Source organism: Vombatus ursinus, unplaced genomic scaffold (assembly GCF_900497805.2).
Source record: "Vombatus ursinus unplaced genomic scaffold, bare-nosed wombat genome assembly UNPS02014768.1, whole genome shotgun sequence".
In the NCBI taxonomy this organism is placed as follows: Eukaryota; Metazoa; Chordata; class Mammalia; order Diprotodontia; family Vombatidae; genus Vombatus; species Vombatus ursinus.
Genome location: NW_020954546.1, coordinates 2,554,908 through 2,569,769, shown reverse-complemented (window position 1 = coordinate 2,569,769; position 14,862 = coordinate 2,554,908). Strand labels below are relative to the sequence as shown.

Sequence of the window (14,862 nt, the reverse complement as noted above, 5' to 3'; positions counted from 1 at the left end):
TATTCACGAAGTACAGCCTTATTCTTTTATTTCCCTATCCTGCAGAAACCAGTTTGAAGATTAACTGTGGGTGAACAGGTAATCCAATCTACCTGGTAGAAATTGCCTGTCAAAATGAAACAGTATGGGCAGCTGTCAACAAAGGTTCCTTAAGGCTGAGGAAGAGGGTAGAAGTAATTCAGTCTTTGGTATTTTTAGTGGAAATCATGCTGAAAATTCAGTTGGAAAGGCAAGTTTAACTAATAGGATAAAGGTGGGACAGTGGATTTATAAGGAGACAACAGGAAGAGGCAGTAAGGCTATCCAGAAATGATGAGTTTTATCAGATTTCCAGTCCTTTATGAATTCTGTCTAGATTGCAAAGTAGCAGTCCAGAGTCATTCCACTTAGAGTTATTACTGGCGTAAGGAGGAATGATGGAACATTGCCTTGTCCCTTCATTTTCCTGCCTTTAAATTTGTTCAGTGATATCAGGGGCTTTATCTCCTCCCATTCCTTCCCTCCCTTTACTGCCCCCCCAACCCCCAACCTCCTTTGAATTAGCAGCTCAGAAATAGTTTTGTGTAGGAAGTTTCTCATGCTGAAGGTTTCCAAGAATTGTGATGCTTAGTTTTCTGAGATGAGCTGTTCAGGATAATAATTTGGTCAAATCACTGAATTCCTGATTCCTGTTTCTGTTGTCAGATCTCCATACTATGTCCTTGTCAGTGTTGGACTTTTTATTTCCTCTCTGTTTTTGACTTTTTCCACTTCCTGATATTTAGGAAGTCAGGCATTTCAGTATGCTGGAGGTAGGTATTTAGCTTCGAATATTGATCTTGATAGCTCTTGCTCATTGATCACCTTCCTGCATATTTATATCTCCGAGAATTTTTTAAAACTCAAAGCTTGGGCTTAGCAGATTCTAGTGACTGGTATTAGGGGTCCTGGCTCCACCAATGTACTAAGGCACAGCTTTCACTTTCTTTTTTTTAAAACAATGAGTGGTGTGGACTGTTGGAACCCTATGCTGCCTGGAGGTCCAGTGTCTGAAAGTGAAAGTGGCTTCTTAAAGATTAAAGGGACTGGCAGTCTTTCTGGCCCCAGGATGGAATGATCCCTGTTATGGCGACAGGTTTTGTGTCCCAGGAGAGGCCACTTTATACAGCAGGTCTTTGCTTCCAGGGTTACAGTCAGCCTGTATTTGCTGATGTTGCAGTGATAAGTTGGCATTGGGGTACTCTTAAGATACTTAAGCTGAAGTATACTGAGGTTTGAATTGCTAGGTAAAACTGGCACATCATTGTAAGTCAAAAGCTTTTTTCTTTTGTTTTATTTGACTTAGAGTTAAATGAACTTTAATTTGCACAGTGGTAAAAATGACATTATGTGACATCCCAGGTGCAAAAATGGCTCTGAATAACAAAGCTTCATTTGATAGTTGAAATACTTAATAGTATTTAGGATCCTTGCCCCTGGAACCTCCTAAAAAAGAATGGTTTAACCTACAATATTAATGAAATTCAACTCTTTTTTTCCTCCCCTGGCTATTATTAAGGGTAAGAGACAATTTATTTCTGGGATTTTGCTGTAGTAAGTAAAATCTAGCTTGTGTAGTGTTTGTAAAAGCAATGAATTTTCCTATAGTGAAAAAAGCACAGGGATTTGTTGGAAATGTCTGCCACTGGGTAGTGATCTCGATGTGGACTACCCTTTTCCCACTCTGTCCCACTTCTGTGATCCATGCATCTCATAATAAAAGGGTTTTTATATTAGATCCCATGTCATCTTTCTGGGGAGGACACACTCCAGTTTTTTAAAAGTGGCATAAATCTCCAAACACTAAAGATTAAAAGTCAGTAGCATTTCATTTCAGAAGATGAGAGAGAGAGTTCATTAAATGAGGAAAGAATGTTAGGGGAGGATAAGGCAGCTTAGAAACAGCAAGTTATGCGTATGATATGGTATCGTTTCTTTCTTGTGAGCGTACAAAGATTGCCAAATAGATTAAACTCACTGTTTTCTTTAGTTAGGGAGTATTCCATAGCACTGAGGACTGATGTATTTTGCTTCTGTCCTGACAACTACTTATTGTTTATAATCTGCAATACCAGGGAAGAAAAGGGAAGGTGGGCTGTGAAGAGCATTACATATTTCCTTTGGAGCAAAACAACAGGGGTGTGTGTATATATAAACTTTAAACATCTGTTGTGACCACTCATGAAAAATAAAACAACCTGTTATAAATTGCTGTTGGTGGTAAATTACCTGTCTGAACTCTCAAATACTGTGCTGAAAGATCTTCAAGTCTAAAGCTCAGTTTTGTTTTTTCCTACTCACCGACTTTCTGTATTTTCATCAAGTCTCTGGTGCCTGAAGGAATGGAATGTCTGGAATGGGGGAATAGTATGTGTCGGATGAAAGTCAGTATTTTTTACATGGCAAAAATGAAGTCTCCTTCCTCCCTTACTCAATGAAGGTTATGGGAGCTGCTTGAACAAATTGTTGTTGTTCAGTCATTTCAAGTTGTAGGTGACTCTTCCTTATCTCATTTGAGGTTTTCTTGGCAGACATACTGGAGTAGTTTTCCCGGTCCTTCTCCAGGTCATTTTACAGATGAGGAACCTGAGGCAAACAGGATGAAGTGCCTTACCCAGGGTCACATAGCTATGAAGTGTCTGAGGTCAGATTTGAACTCAGGAAGGATGCGTCTTCCTGATTCTGGGCCCAGCACTCTGCACTAAGGCGCCACCTAGCCGCCTGCCCCCTTGTACAAATAGTGTCACCCATTTGTCTTTCTGGTGTCTTGAAGGATAGCATTAATGCAGGTGCTAAAGACCATTTTCTATGAGGCTCCTATAATACATAGCTTTATTCAGGAAACACATTTGTTAATATCCTAGTGGCTTTAATAGTAAACAACTGGAATAAGAGTTCTCCTTATCTTCCCAGTTTCTAAATAATGAAAAGTATAGAAAACTGATGGCTCTTGTCAAATTCATGTTTATATGGGTGTGGCACCGCAGTTGGCATCTGACCCTTTGTGTTTCCAAACCCCTGAGGGATCCATTTTGCTTCCTCAAGTTCCCAATAGAAAAAAGCCAGAAGCCCTTCTTTCTCCTGAGTCTGTTTTCCCTGAAGTTGGTACAATAGTAGTCTTAACTCTGAGGGCTGTTTTACCCCCTTTTCATTTAGATATGTGGCTCTCTTATCTTTAGCTACAAAACTCTTTTAGCAGTTTTCACCAAATGCAGCTAAAGTAGACACACTACTCATTTTAAAATGGTTAATTAACAAACCAGCTTTAGGGAGTCTTCTTAAGCTAAACACAACCTTTTCTGTAAAGAAAGATGTTATAAAAAGAAACAATTATGTATTTTATGTAATGTTACAAAATCTTAATCATGTTTTGCAAATACCTTACTTAAATAATGGCATTAAAGAGAATCTAAGAGAGTTTGGGGATAAAGAATTAAGTTGAATACAAATTTCCTCTTCTCTCTCTCTTTCTCTCCCCCTCCACTTTCCTCTCAGCTCAGCTTCTGACTGGATGCGTGTATTTATTCTGTGTTGTTTTCTTTCCAGATGTGCTCTTATACAAAGCAGGGATTTTGTCTTAAGTGCTTTGTAAGGTATAGTTGCCAACAAGGTTGGAGAATTTAGTAAATGTTAACAGATGATGATAAACTAGTAAATTTTTTTTAAATAAGCGAAACAAGAAATGAAAATTCACTAGGCTCTCAAGGATTGTAGAAAGTAGGTATTGATGCTTCTGCTTGAATTTCATGGCTATTTTTAAATTTTCTTGTTTTCCTTATTTATTCTGGTAATATAGTGGCAGGTAATTTAGTTTCTCTTTGCCTCACTGGAAACCTTTAGAGAAAGTTGCAGCTGATAGAATAGCCGAAGTACTTTTGTAGTAATAAGCTTTGTGTAGTTAAAGAAAATGGAGAGTAGAGGCCTAGGGGGAAGAGAAGAGAAATGAGCCAGGTTTGAATTGACAAATTCACCCGAATGATCTGACTTGCCTGGGATGAATGGATAAGTAAGTTCCCAGGGGCCAGTGACCCAGATGCCAAATAACTTTCTTTATCCCCTTCCTTGGGAAATCATCAGAATTTACAAATGGAACAGTTGCCTGTAACCTAGCACTGTTGAACTCCCCTGTAGTTCTCAGATGGAATTTCAGAAACTGTCCTCAGGGGCTCTCAGGAAAAGTGTCCCCAGACACGGTGGGGCTGGAGCAAGCAATGCTGCGGGTAGTGAGTGCTTTACTTCATCTGAGTCATTGGTTCTAAATTTAAAAAACTCAGACTCAACTTGATCATCTTCTCTTGCTCATAGAGGGCATCCAGAGGCTTTGGGTAAATTACAGTTTTGCATGGCATGAATCAGCACTTCTCCGAGTAAAGTTTGCACTGTTGCAGTATTGCTTGCCAAAGACACATCCCCAGGAGGCACCATTCACTTTTCCTGAAAGCTGCTGCTGTTGGTTCCTGAGATGATCTCATCTGGAAATGGCTCTGGTGTCCCCAGCTGTAGGAACTGGAGGGAGCTTGCTTTCTGCTCAGGCGATGTTCTGAAACAGGCAAAACCAGGTAAATATGGCATATTTCTTTGTAGCTCCTAGATTCTGGATCAGGGAAAGTTACTAGGTCATCAGTCATAGTACCTTATAACTTTCTGATTCGAAGTTAATAGTATGACTCTGAAGAAGTTGTGGAGGAAGGAAAGTTTCATTTTACCTTTCAGTTGGCTTCTTAATTCAGCCAATTTTGACTTTTCAGGTTTAAGTTAAATTCAACACCTCATAGAACAAAATTAGAGTGTGGTTATTCTCTGCTTCTCTTGGGTCAATCTTATGAGATGTTTTTGTCAGACAGAACTATTGCAAAAGTTAGAGAAACCTGAGTCGTTAATTAACTCATGTGATAATGAAGTAGCTATCTCTTTTGTGGTTAGAAGCCTGCATGGAACTGCCCTCAGTGTAGTTGAAACAACGTTGCCTTCTGAACTAGGGATGTTTACCTTAGGGACTTTGCCAATGCCTTTGCTCTGATATATCCCACTTTCTTTTTTCAAGATACCGGGAAGGATTTGTGATGGAGTCTAGGTTGGAACTCTTGTCTCTGTTTTGACTACTCCATTGTTGTTTGTTATTGTTTATCCTTTGTTCTCCCTTGGTGGGAAAGAGGAGGGAAGGAAAGGGAAAGCCCTTAATTTGATGAATTTGAGCCTTTGGCTGTCAGCTTCCAAATTTGATCCTCCAGTGAATGCTGAAGTCAATCTCTGAAACCGTCTCTCTGATCAGTCAGCATTAGTTTGATTATTTTGAAGGACTTTCTGAAGCCAAGTTTTAATCAGCATATAGATGGGAAATTAAAGACATGGTCCAGAATGCTTTTCTGTCTGTGAGGTATAGATTTAGTTAATGTTTTTTTTTTTTTTAAGTCAAGCACATCGACATGCTTTGCTAGACCTAGCGACATTATGGAAACTAAAATATTGGTAGCTGCTGAAGACCTTTTGTCATAGATTAATTTGGGATCACTTCATGATGTCAGCAAAAGAAGTGTGACTTAGGGCCCACTTGTTCACCAAATAGACAAAATTTCTAGGAAGTCTTAAAATAGACAAATACTTTGAGACTTATCCATTTTTTCTTTAGGCATCTTGAGCTTGCCCTGGCTCAATTCCATTAAATTTAGCAAAAAGTACATAATATGCACTATGTGCAAGATACTGTGGGCATTCTTGATGGATACACAGAGAGGTGATATAGGGTCTTGCTTTTCAAGCTTACAGGTTGAATGGGGAGAGAATAAATACAGAAATTCCACTCTGGCTTCTGTGAAACTGCACTTCTGCAAAGTCAACATTGCTCTGTTCTTTGCTAAATCCAATTTTTTTTTTTCAGTTCTTAATCTTCTTGATCTCTCTTCTCATTTGACACTGTTGACCACCCCTCCATCAGTGGGTTCTTTCTCCTCTGGGTTTTCATAACACTGCTCTGTCATTCTCCTTCTAGGTCTTGGTTGAGTTTATCTTTCTCTGTCTCTTTTTCACCATCTCCTGCCACTTACGTGTAGGTGTGCCCCAGGACTGTGTCCTGGGCCCCCTCTTCTCTCCCTGCATACAGTCTTGGTGATCTCATCAGCTCCCATGAATTTGATCATCATCTCTCTGCAGATGATTCCCAGACCTTTGTGTGGAGCCCTCATTTCTGAACTGAGCTCTCATACTGAATCTTTTACTGTCTGTTTGACACCTCCACCTAGTTATCCCATAGGTATCTTCCATCCTTGTCTCTTTACTCATACATTACCACAGCCACCTGAGGCCAGGCCCTGATTATTTTCTTCCTGAACTTTTGGGAAAATGTACTTATGGTAACCTCTATATTCTCTCACTTAGTGACTTCGTTTGCTTTGGAGGTGGGAGAACATGGGACATGTTTGATAGTGATAAATGGTGGAGTGTAGAAAGTGGCATCCTTTGTAAGCTCTGGGGGTGACTGTATCATTTACAAGGCCATACATGGAAGGAGGAGATGAAGGGGGCGGATTGTTGGAAAATCTTGGATGCCAGGCTAAGAAGTTTGGATGTTATTTGAATAGACAGTAGGGAACCATTGGAGGTTTTTTTTTCTTTCTAAAAGAGGAAAAGTGACAGCACCTGAGCTGGCATTAGAAGAATTAACCTCCAAGTGGTATATTGAGTGGATTAGCCTAAGAGATTATTGGCTACCCTCTGGAGCTTTGAGAGGTAATGAAGACCTGAACTGTTATTGCTGGCCATAAGAAGGCAAAGGCGAGCTGAAATACTGCTGATAGGGACTCTAAGGCTTAGTGACTGAGTGGAGAGGGGCAGGGAGCAAGTGAGGGGCAAAGAGCAGATGTAGGGAGGAGGAGCTGACTGGGGAGAAAGATGGTGGGTTGGATTTGGAGGTTTCCTTAGCACTTAGCACGAGAGCATGGGACTGGAGACTTAGATCAGGGAGGGGAGGCTTCCACCGGAGTTGACACTGGGGGAGTGACTGAGTTTACCAAGGGAGAGTGAGTTGTAGAGAAAGGAAGAGGGTCAAGAATAAACACAATTGTAGGGAATGCCTAAAATAAGGGATTGGGGGGGATGAGGAGGATGGGCCAGGAAAGGAACTAGAGAAGGGAAACAGTAAGAAAGGTCAGAGAAATGGGATAGGGCAGTGTCATAGAAGCTAGAGGAGGGGATGGTATCAAATACTACTTGGAGGTCAAGGAATAACAGCTAATAATAGCTAGATTTTATATAGGGCTTTAAGGTGTGCATATTACTTGACAAATATTATCTCATAGATCTGTACAACAGCCCTGGGCAGAAGGTGCTCTTACTATTCTCAGTTTACATGTGAGAAAACAGAGGCTAACTTGCAGATAGTCTCACACAGCTAGTGTGCATCAGGCTGGATTTGAACTTGAGTTTTCCTGATTCCAGGTCCATCACCCTATACACTGTACCACTTAGGATAAATGAGGATTGAGAAGAGACTTTGGTTTATCAGTGAAAGACCACTGATCTTTTTCTTGGTTCCTCAAGCCACCTGTACTATCCTTTCCCCTCTTCCTTCATTCATACTTGCCTTTGAATATTGAGACTTCTGTTGTGTACTCCCTATTCTGTCCAGATCTATACTTAACTCAACATCATTCCAAACTTTCTTCCTCTGTTGCTCCAGCCTTGTAGGAAAAAGTGGCCCTTTTCCTTGCCAATACCAACATCTTTCTCTTTATTCATTTTCCTCCTGTCTTCTCTGGGAGCTATCTCCTTGGACCATCCCTTCCACTTCCTAATTTTTGGTTTTGTCTTTATCCCGGGTGTCCTTTCAATCTGCTTAATAATATGCTTAGATCCCTCTCATTCTTAAAACTTTCATTTGATCCTACCATCCCCTTAAGCTATCATACTATATCCTCCCTTTCACAATTCAGCTCCTACAAAAAAGCTACCTCTATTCTCAATGCCCCCAATTTCTTATCTCCTATTTGTTTCTCAAACCCTTACAGTCCGGCTTCTGATTCATCTGAAGCTATGTTCTCTAAGATTGCTGATTCCAGTAGCCTTTTCTCAATTCTCTTTTTCCTTAACCAAGATCTCTGTAGCATTTGACATTGTTGACCATCCCTTCCTCTTAGGTGCTGTCTCTTCCAGGGGTATTTATAGTGCTGGTCTCTCCTAGTTCTCCTTCTACCTCTCTGGCTACTACTTATCTGTCAGTCTCCTTTGCTGAATTATTATCTATATATACTGGCCTCTTTCCTTCTCACTCTATATCCTCTACTTTTTGGTGAGTTCATCAGCTCCCTTCTATCATCTTTTTGCAGATGACCTCCGGATCTGTATATATCCAGCCATAGCCTTTTTTTTTTTCTGAATTTCAGGCCTACATGTCACTATACTTGGAGTCAAGAAGATTTGCATCCAAATCCTGCCCCAGATTCTTACTGTAGTTATATGATACAGGGTAAATCACTTAACGTCACACCACCCCCCAGTCTTAGTTTCCTTATTTGTAAAATGAGGAGCTTGGGGTTAAAGGCCTCTAACTTCCCTTCTAGCTCTAACTCTATGATCCTATAATCCTAGGATCTGATTTCCAGCAGGAAGTCCTATGGGCATCTCAAACTCAACACATTCAAAATAGAACTTACCTTTTCTTTAAACCCTCCCCTCTTTCTATTGAGAATACCATCATACTTCCAGTTAGCCAAGTTCACAACCTCAGAGACATTCTTGAGCAGTCATATATTCTATTTAAATTTAACTCTTATCCTTGTATCCATTGAATTGCCAAGTCCTGTCTATTCTGCTTCTACGTTAGAAATCTCTTGCATTCTATCTCACTTATCATTCAGGTCTTTATTACCTCTCACCTGAACTATTGCAGTAATATCCTAATTGATCTCCCTGCCTTTTACCAATTCCTTTTCCAGTCCATCTTCTGTGGAGCTGCCAAATTGTTAGACCTGTACAGATTTGATCATATCACCCACTCCCCCATCCCCCAAGCCAAGTTCCCGTGACTTCCTGTTACCTCTAGACTCAAATGCTGTGTGATCTGTTTGGCTTCTAAAGAAAGCTCTTTGTCATCTGCCTCCAGCTGACCTTCTCAGGCCTGTTGCACATATTTATTCTTCAGGTACTCTTCTGTTCCAGCCAGACTTGGCCCTTTGCTGCTCCCCTTTCATGACATTCCATCTCTAGTCTGTCTGCTTTGGTTTAGATTCTCTCCCTCACCTCTGCCTCCCAGAAGCCCTTGCTTTTTTTCTGCCTAGCTCCAGTACTACCTGGTTACAGGAAGTCTCTTCTGATCACCCAAATTGCTAGTGCATTACTTTATATCTATTTTATATTTTTATGTATACATTCCCTCCCCCCCCAGCCACTCCTCCCCCCTCCCAGACTCTAAGCTTCTTGAGGGCAGCAGGTTTTTTTTTTTTAAACCTCTCCAGGGATAGTACAGTACCTGGCACTATCTTTTCAATAATGTTGGGAGAGTGAGTGGCAGAGGCAGTGATGAGGCTGAGAATTTGGGGAAAATAAGGTGGGGAGAGTTTGGAAGAACATGGGGAAATACTAGAGAGTTCCGTAATTAATGCTTTTTTTTCCTTTTTTTTTTTTTTAACTTGACAGATGGTACTTGACAATCACCATCTTCTTCAAATCCTGGCACTACCTACTCCCATACTTGTTGATGAATGGATTAGTGGCCTTCTGGAGAATATTTTCAGTAGAGTAGAGGAGCCATATGTGACCAATTGCAAGGGTTTAATAAGTGGTTAGTGAGGAATCAGAGCAGTCATGATATACTTTAAGGCTGGGGATGGGAAAAGGACAGAAAAGTTACCTGGTATATGGTTCTGTGGTGGCAGGGCCACATTAACAGGTGTAAAGGAGGAAACTGAAGCAACCAGATAGAAGCCAGTGAAGAGGGAGATACTGAAAATGGAAGAGGGAGAAGGGAGGATTTGCGAAATGTGAAGGGAGGCAGGATAAATTTAGAAGACCACTATTGAAAATATGGAGAAATTGCTAAGAAATAGCCGGGAGGGACAAGTTGAAGTTAAAAGCAAACATTTGTAGTGGATTTTGCAATAATATTCGGTAGCCCTGGAGCAAGAATGGAGAAAAAGTATATTATATCCTTATCTAGGGTTGGGGATTAACAGAAGCCTGGGTGGCTCTTGGTCTGTATTAGCATCTTAATGAGATTATCATTCAAATGGAGAATGTTGAGGTATCTAGATTGAATGGGGAGGCTGATAACTCCAGAAGGCATTGGAGGGATTGGTAAACTGGGATTACCGGGAGCATTGGAAAGACTGGAGGTCTCAGAACAAATTCAGGGGAATTGAGGGTACTAAGTAGGTAACTCCATGATGGGTTCTTTCTTTTCTTGGATTAGAGTTTGTTTTCTTATTCTGTAGGAAGTCAGTTCCTTTATACCTCACTAATCCATTTATTATCACACTTATCCCCCACAACTATTCCAAACCAAGCCTCTAATGGCAACCCCTCCCTCTGCCTTCTCAATTCAGGACTTTGCCCATTTCATTTACTGAGAAAATTGAGTTTATTTGTAGAGCACTCCATCTTCTCTCCCCTCCTCATCTCATATCTCTTGAGAAATCTTTCCCTACTTTCTTCATTGAGTCTATCTGGCATGAAGAGTGCGAGGGTGAACCCCTCTACATGCAGCCTTCATTCCATCAGAGTCCCTATCCCTATCCCATCCCAGGCATGACTAGGCCTGGAGTCAAGAACTCCTGAGTTCAAATATGACCTCTGATACCTCCTGAGTTCAAATATGACCTCTGATACTTCCTAGCTGGGTGATCCTGGGCAATTCGTTTAATCTCTGTTTGCCTTCATTTTCTCCATTGTAAAATGGAGATAGTATTAGTGCCTACCTACCAGGGTTGTTGTGAGGATCAAATAAGATATATGTAAAGTTCTTAGCGTAGTGCCTGGCCCATGGTTGGCACTTTATAATTGCTTATTCCCTCCCTCTTCCTCTCACTTTACTGCAAGTCCCTTCCCTGTGAAATTACCTTCCATTCACACTGAATATACCTTCTATGTACTTTTTCTGCTTTTTGTTTTCTCCATTCAAATGTGAGCTCCTTGTATCCCTACTGCTTAGCCCAGAGCAGAGTGTTTAGTAAGTGCTTTAGTAAGCGCTTAATAAATTCTTGTTGACTGACTGATTTTCATCTTTCCTTTTTCTCTGCCTTGCTGGTTTCTCTTACTTAATTTTTTTTGTTTCTTCCCTTGAATTGATTTATCTGTATTTAGTCCACTCTTTTTATTCTGATTTTGCCTCATTCTTTCCCTTTAGGGGTTGGTGGGTGGTAGGGGTTAGATTTTCTGTGGCCATCTTATCTTCCTTGTGAGTCCTGTTACCAGCGTGGGAACGGTTCTGATTACATTAGACAGCCTTAGAAGGACTAAGAAGCCGTATTTGAGGCTCTCTTGCCTGCTGTTTTCCTGTTGGAAGTAGCTTTCAAATCCATTTCAAGGAATAGTGAGGAAAACCTCTTCATCTATTTAGAGGAAAGATCAAGGATATAGATTCACATTTTAGCATACTTGAGGCCCTTTGTTTTCACCAAAGTACAAATACAAGATAGTAGGGAAACTTGAACCATTAGAACTGACTTAGGATTATAGGATTTTTTAGAGCTGGTGGGGACTTTGGAGAGCATCTTTTATAACCCTCTCATGTTGCATAAGAGGAAACTGAACCAAGATACCAAAAGTTACACAAACCCAAATGTGTTGGCTTAAAATTGATTAATTTCTTTCTTTGCCCAGGACTGTATTCATCCCTGAATATCTTAACAGGTTGGTCTTATAGGTTGTTTATAGACCACTTGAGTTCCAAGACCGAAGATCAGTTGCCTAAATTATGCAGTGTGGTGTTAGAAAGTGATCTTTTGAGTTTTGCTTAAGGTGGAGGGAATGTTTTGGCAGTTTTTTTTTTGTGTTAGCACTCTTACATTGTAGAAATCAGTTACATGGTCTTTCCCTATTGGTGATCAATCTTTTGTGTAATAGGCCGTCCAAAACCAATTCATTTTCGAAGTGTCCAATATGCAATTATCTAAACTTTCCAGAATTTTCTTGTTTACTTTCTCCAGCCTTAACCACACACACACACACACACACACACACACACACACACACACACTATAAATTGCTTCAAATTTGTTTCCACCACCTGGGTATTATCTGTAATTATAGAGTATCACATTTAGTCAGGCCAGGTTGGATGTTGCCACGAAGTGTGGGTTTTCTGAAGTCTAGGGAACTTCTTTGAGACACTTTGGATTATCTTGTAGGTGCCCATTACTCTAGACCAACTTTAGCCCCCTAATGCTTAGTGAGGGTAATTCATCTCGTTCTTTTCTGTACAACTAGGAATCTAATACTTGAACTGCTTACCGACCTAGATGTCAGGAAGATCAGAGGAGATAAGATCTGTAAGACAGGGTCAGGTCACTAATTGTTAGCTCTTTTAAGTCATTTGTAAGTTAGTTATGATAGCATATGAGAAAGGCTGTGTGTTTGTTCACTTCCTCATACTCAATTTTGTGATGGCTTAGGGAGCACCAGTAGAAAGAGACAGAACAGGAAGTTGAATGCAAACAGGATATTCTGGTCTTCCACTACGTTGTAAGCTTGAGCTTTAAAGGTTGGGGTGACTGAAAGTAGAAAGTACTGTATTAGAGCTGGACTTGGAGAAATCCTGTGTTCTTTCAGGTGTGGAACTGAGCTTTGTTTGGCTTTGACTCCACCCACTAAAGTCCAGGCCTTTTTCTTTACAAAGGGTTAATTTTCCCCTACTAGCTATTACAGCATATTGCATCCATATGAATTGTAAAATGAAACCTTTGACGGTTGAGCTTATGGCTTTAGGGAAGACAGTCTCTGGTGGGCTGTAGAGTTTGTAACAGCAGTAGGAAATCTTAGGCCACACTGAATGGGACAAGTTCTTTACTGTTCTAACTTTTCATATGGGTCCTTTAGTTAGACCCTATGTTTTCTTGCAAGGTTTCTGTGTGTAGATTGGTGTGTGTTTGGACACACTTCTAGAACTTAACTTGTATCCCTCCCCGCCCCCCCCTTACAGAAGTCCTTGGAAAATTGTCTGGCTTCATGGTTATAGTATTTGGGACTGATGAAGACTTGAAGTAGCACTATAAATGTTGTCTGACACTGGCTGTTTGTACTGTCCTCAGCTAAGATTGCATATAATTGACTGAACACAGTTGAATCTGTTTGGGAAACTTGTTTTCTTGTATTGATGATGAGAATTGGAGGTTATAGGATCAACTCTTAAGCTACTGAATTGGTATATATACCTAAAGAAAAGGTCTAACCTTTTCATTTGCTTGTCCAGTGGCTTCCACTTGCCTTTAGGATAAAATCAAATCAACACTCTGGCTCTTAAAGGCCTTTTCAGATTATTCTACCTCATACACTTTGTTCCTGACAGCCTGCTGCTCCATTCATGACATTCTATGTCTAGTATCCTTTGCCTTTGCATGAATGTGCCCCATCCTGATCTCTTCCTCACTGAATCCTTTCTTCAGATGCCAAGTGATTCAGGCTTCCAATTTGAGGCCTTTCCTAAGTGGTAGGTGCCTTTCTCTAGGAAATGACTTTGTGCTGATTTTGCACACAGTTTGTTCATTTGTCTGTTTTCTTATGCCCTCAATAGGCTGAAAACTTCTTGAGGGAAGTGAGTGCTTTTGTCTTTTTAGCCACAGCACTTAGCACATGGCAGCCCCTTAATAATGCTTGTGGGATTCATAGAGCAATTTTAGGATCATGGGAGTATAGATCTAAGGCTGGAAGTCATTCTCAAAGTCCTCTAGACCCGTTTCTCCCTGCCCTCATCCCCGTTTTTTGGGTGCAGAAATGCAGCCTTGAGCTCTTCGCACCATACCAAATGACAGTGTATTTCTGCAAACCCCTCTCTGGAGTCCAGATTTCTAGGTTGCTAGAGCACCGATTTTTCTTTTCTTTCTTTCTTCCATTCTTTTTTTTTTTTTTGTGAGGCAATTGGGGTTAAGTGACTTGCCCCAGAGTCACACAGCTAGTGAATGTTGTATCTGAGGTCATATTTGAACTCAGGTCCTCCTGACTCCAGGGCTGGTACTGTATTGACTGCGCCACCTAGCTGCCCCCTTTCCTCTTAAATTTGTTGGTGATGGTACTTCTGGATTGATTTGGTTGGGTTTTTTGTTTTTTTGTACAATGTAGTGTTTAGGGCTGACAGTAAAACAGGAAGGAGATCTAAATTTGAGCATTGAAACAGCTTTGGTTCTATGGAGTTGAAAAATCATCAAACTCTATGACTTGGGGATTGTATTAAATGATTGTGGATAGTCAAAAAACAAGAACAAAAGTATGGACTTTTGTGCCGGTCACGCTGTGCACTCTCCTTCTAACAGGAGCAGGCTGCCAGGGTCATACTTACCAGTCTTCGGAGCCCACCCGGATAAACATAGAGACGAGCCGATCGGGAGGTGCAAACACTCGAACTTTATTCAGAGGCCATCACAGCAAGGCCAAGCAGGAAAGCAAGAGCAGGAGCAAGAGCAAGAGAGAGCGAGCTCCGACCCCTACTGCCCCTTATATACCTTCCTAGCCCCTCCTCCTCAGCCCACCTACTAGTGACTGATTGTAGGATCAGATACCGGAAGGGGATGTCTGGGGTTAGCGCTGCACCAACGGAGAGGACGTGACAAAGGAAGCTAGGCCTAGATACTGGAAGGAGACATCTGGGGTTAGCGCTGCACCAAGGGAGAGGACGTGACAAAGGAAGCTAGGCCTAGATAC

The 14,862-nt window shown here is 41.0% G+C and overlaps 1 protein-coding gene across 3 annotated transcripts in view; it reads left to right on the top strand.

Annotated features, from left to right (window-relative positions):
- The window catches only part of LOC114043117 (E3 ubiquitin-protein ligase rififylin-like), a 63,472-nt gene that overhangs the window by 22,295 nt on the left and 26,315 nt on the right, over positions 1–14,862 (top strand). The window contains exon 1 of one of the 3 annotated variants that reach the window (XM_027862073.1): positions 4,490–4,577. The exons of 1 other annotated variant lie outside the window; for it this stretch is intronic. The gene's annotated coding sequence lies outside the window, so the exon portion shown is untranslated. Of the gene's footprint in view, positions 1–4,489; positions 4,578–9,072; positions 9,155–14,862 lie in introns of those variants that run through there. One more of the 3 variants, XM_027862075.1, reaches the window with a different exon arrangement.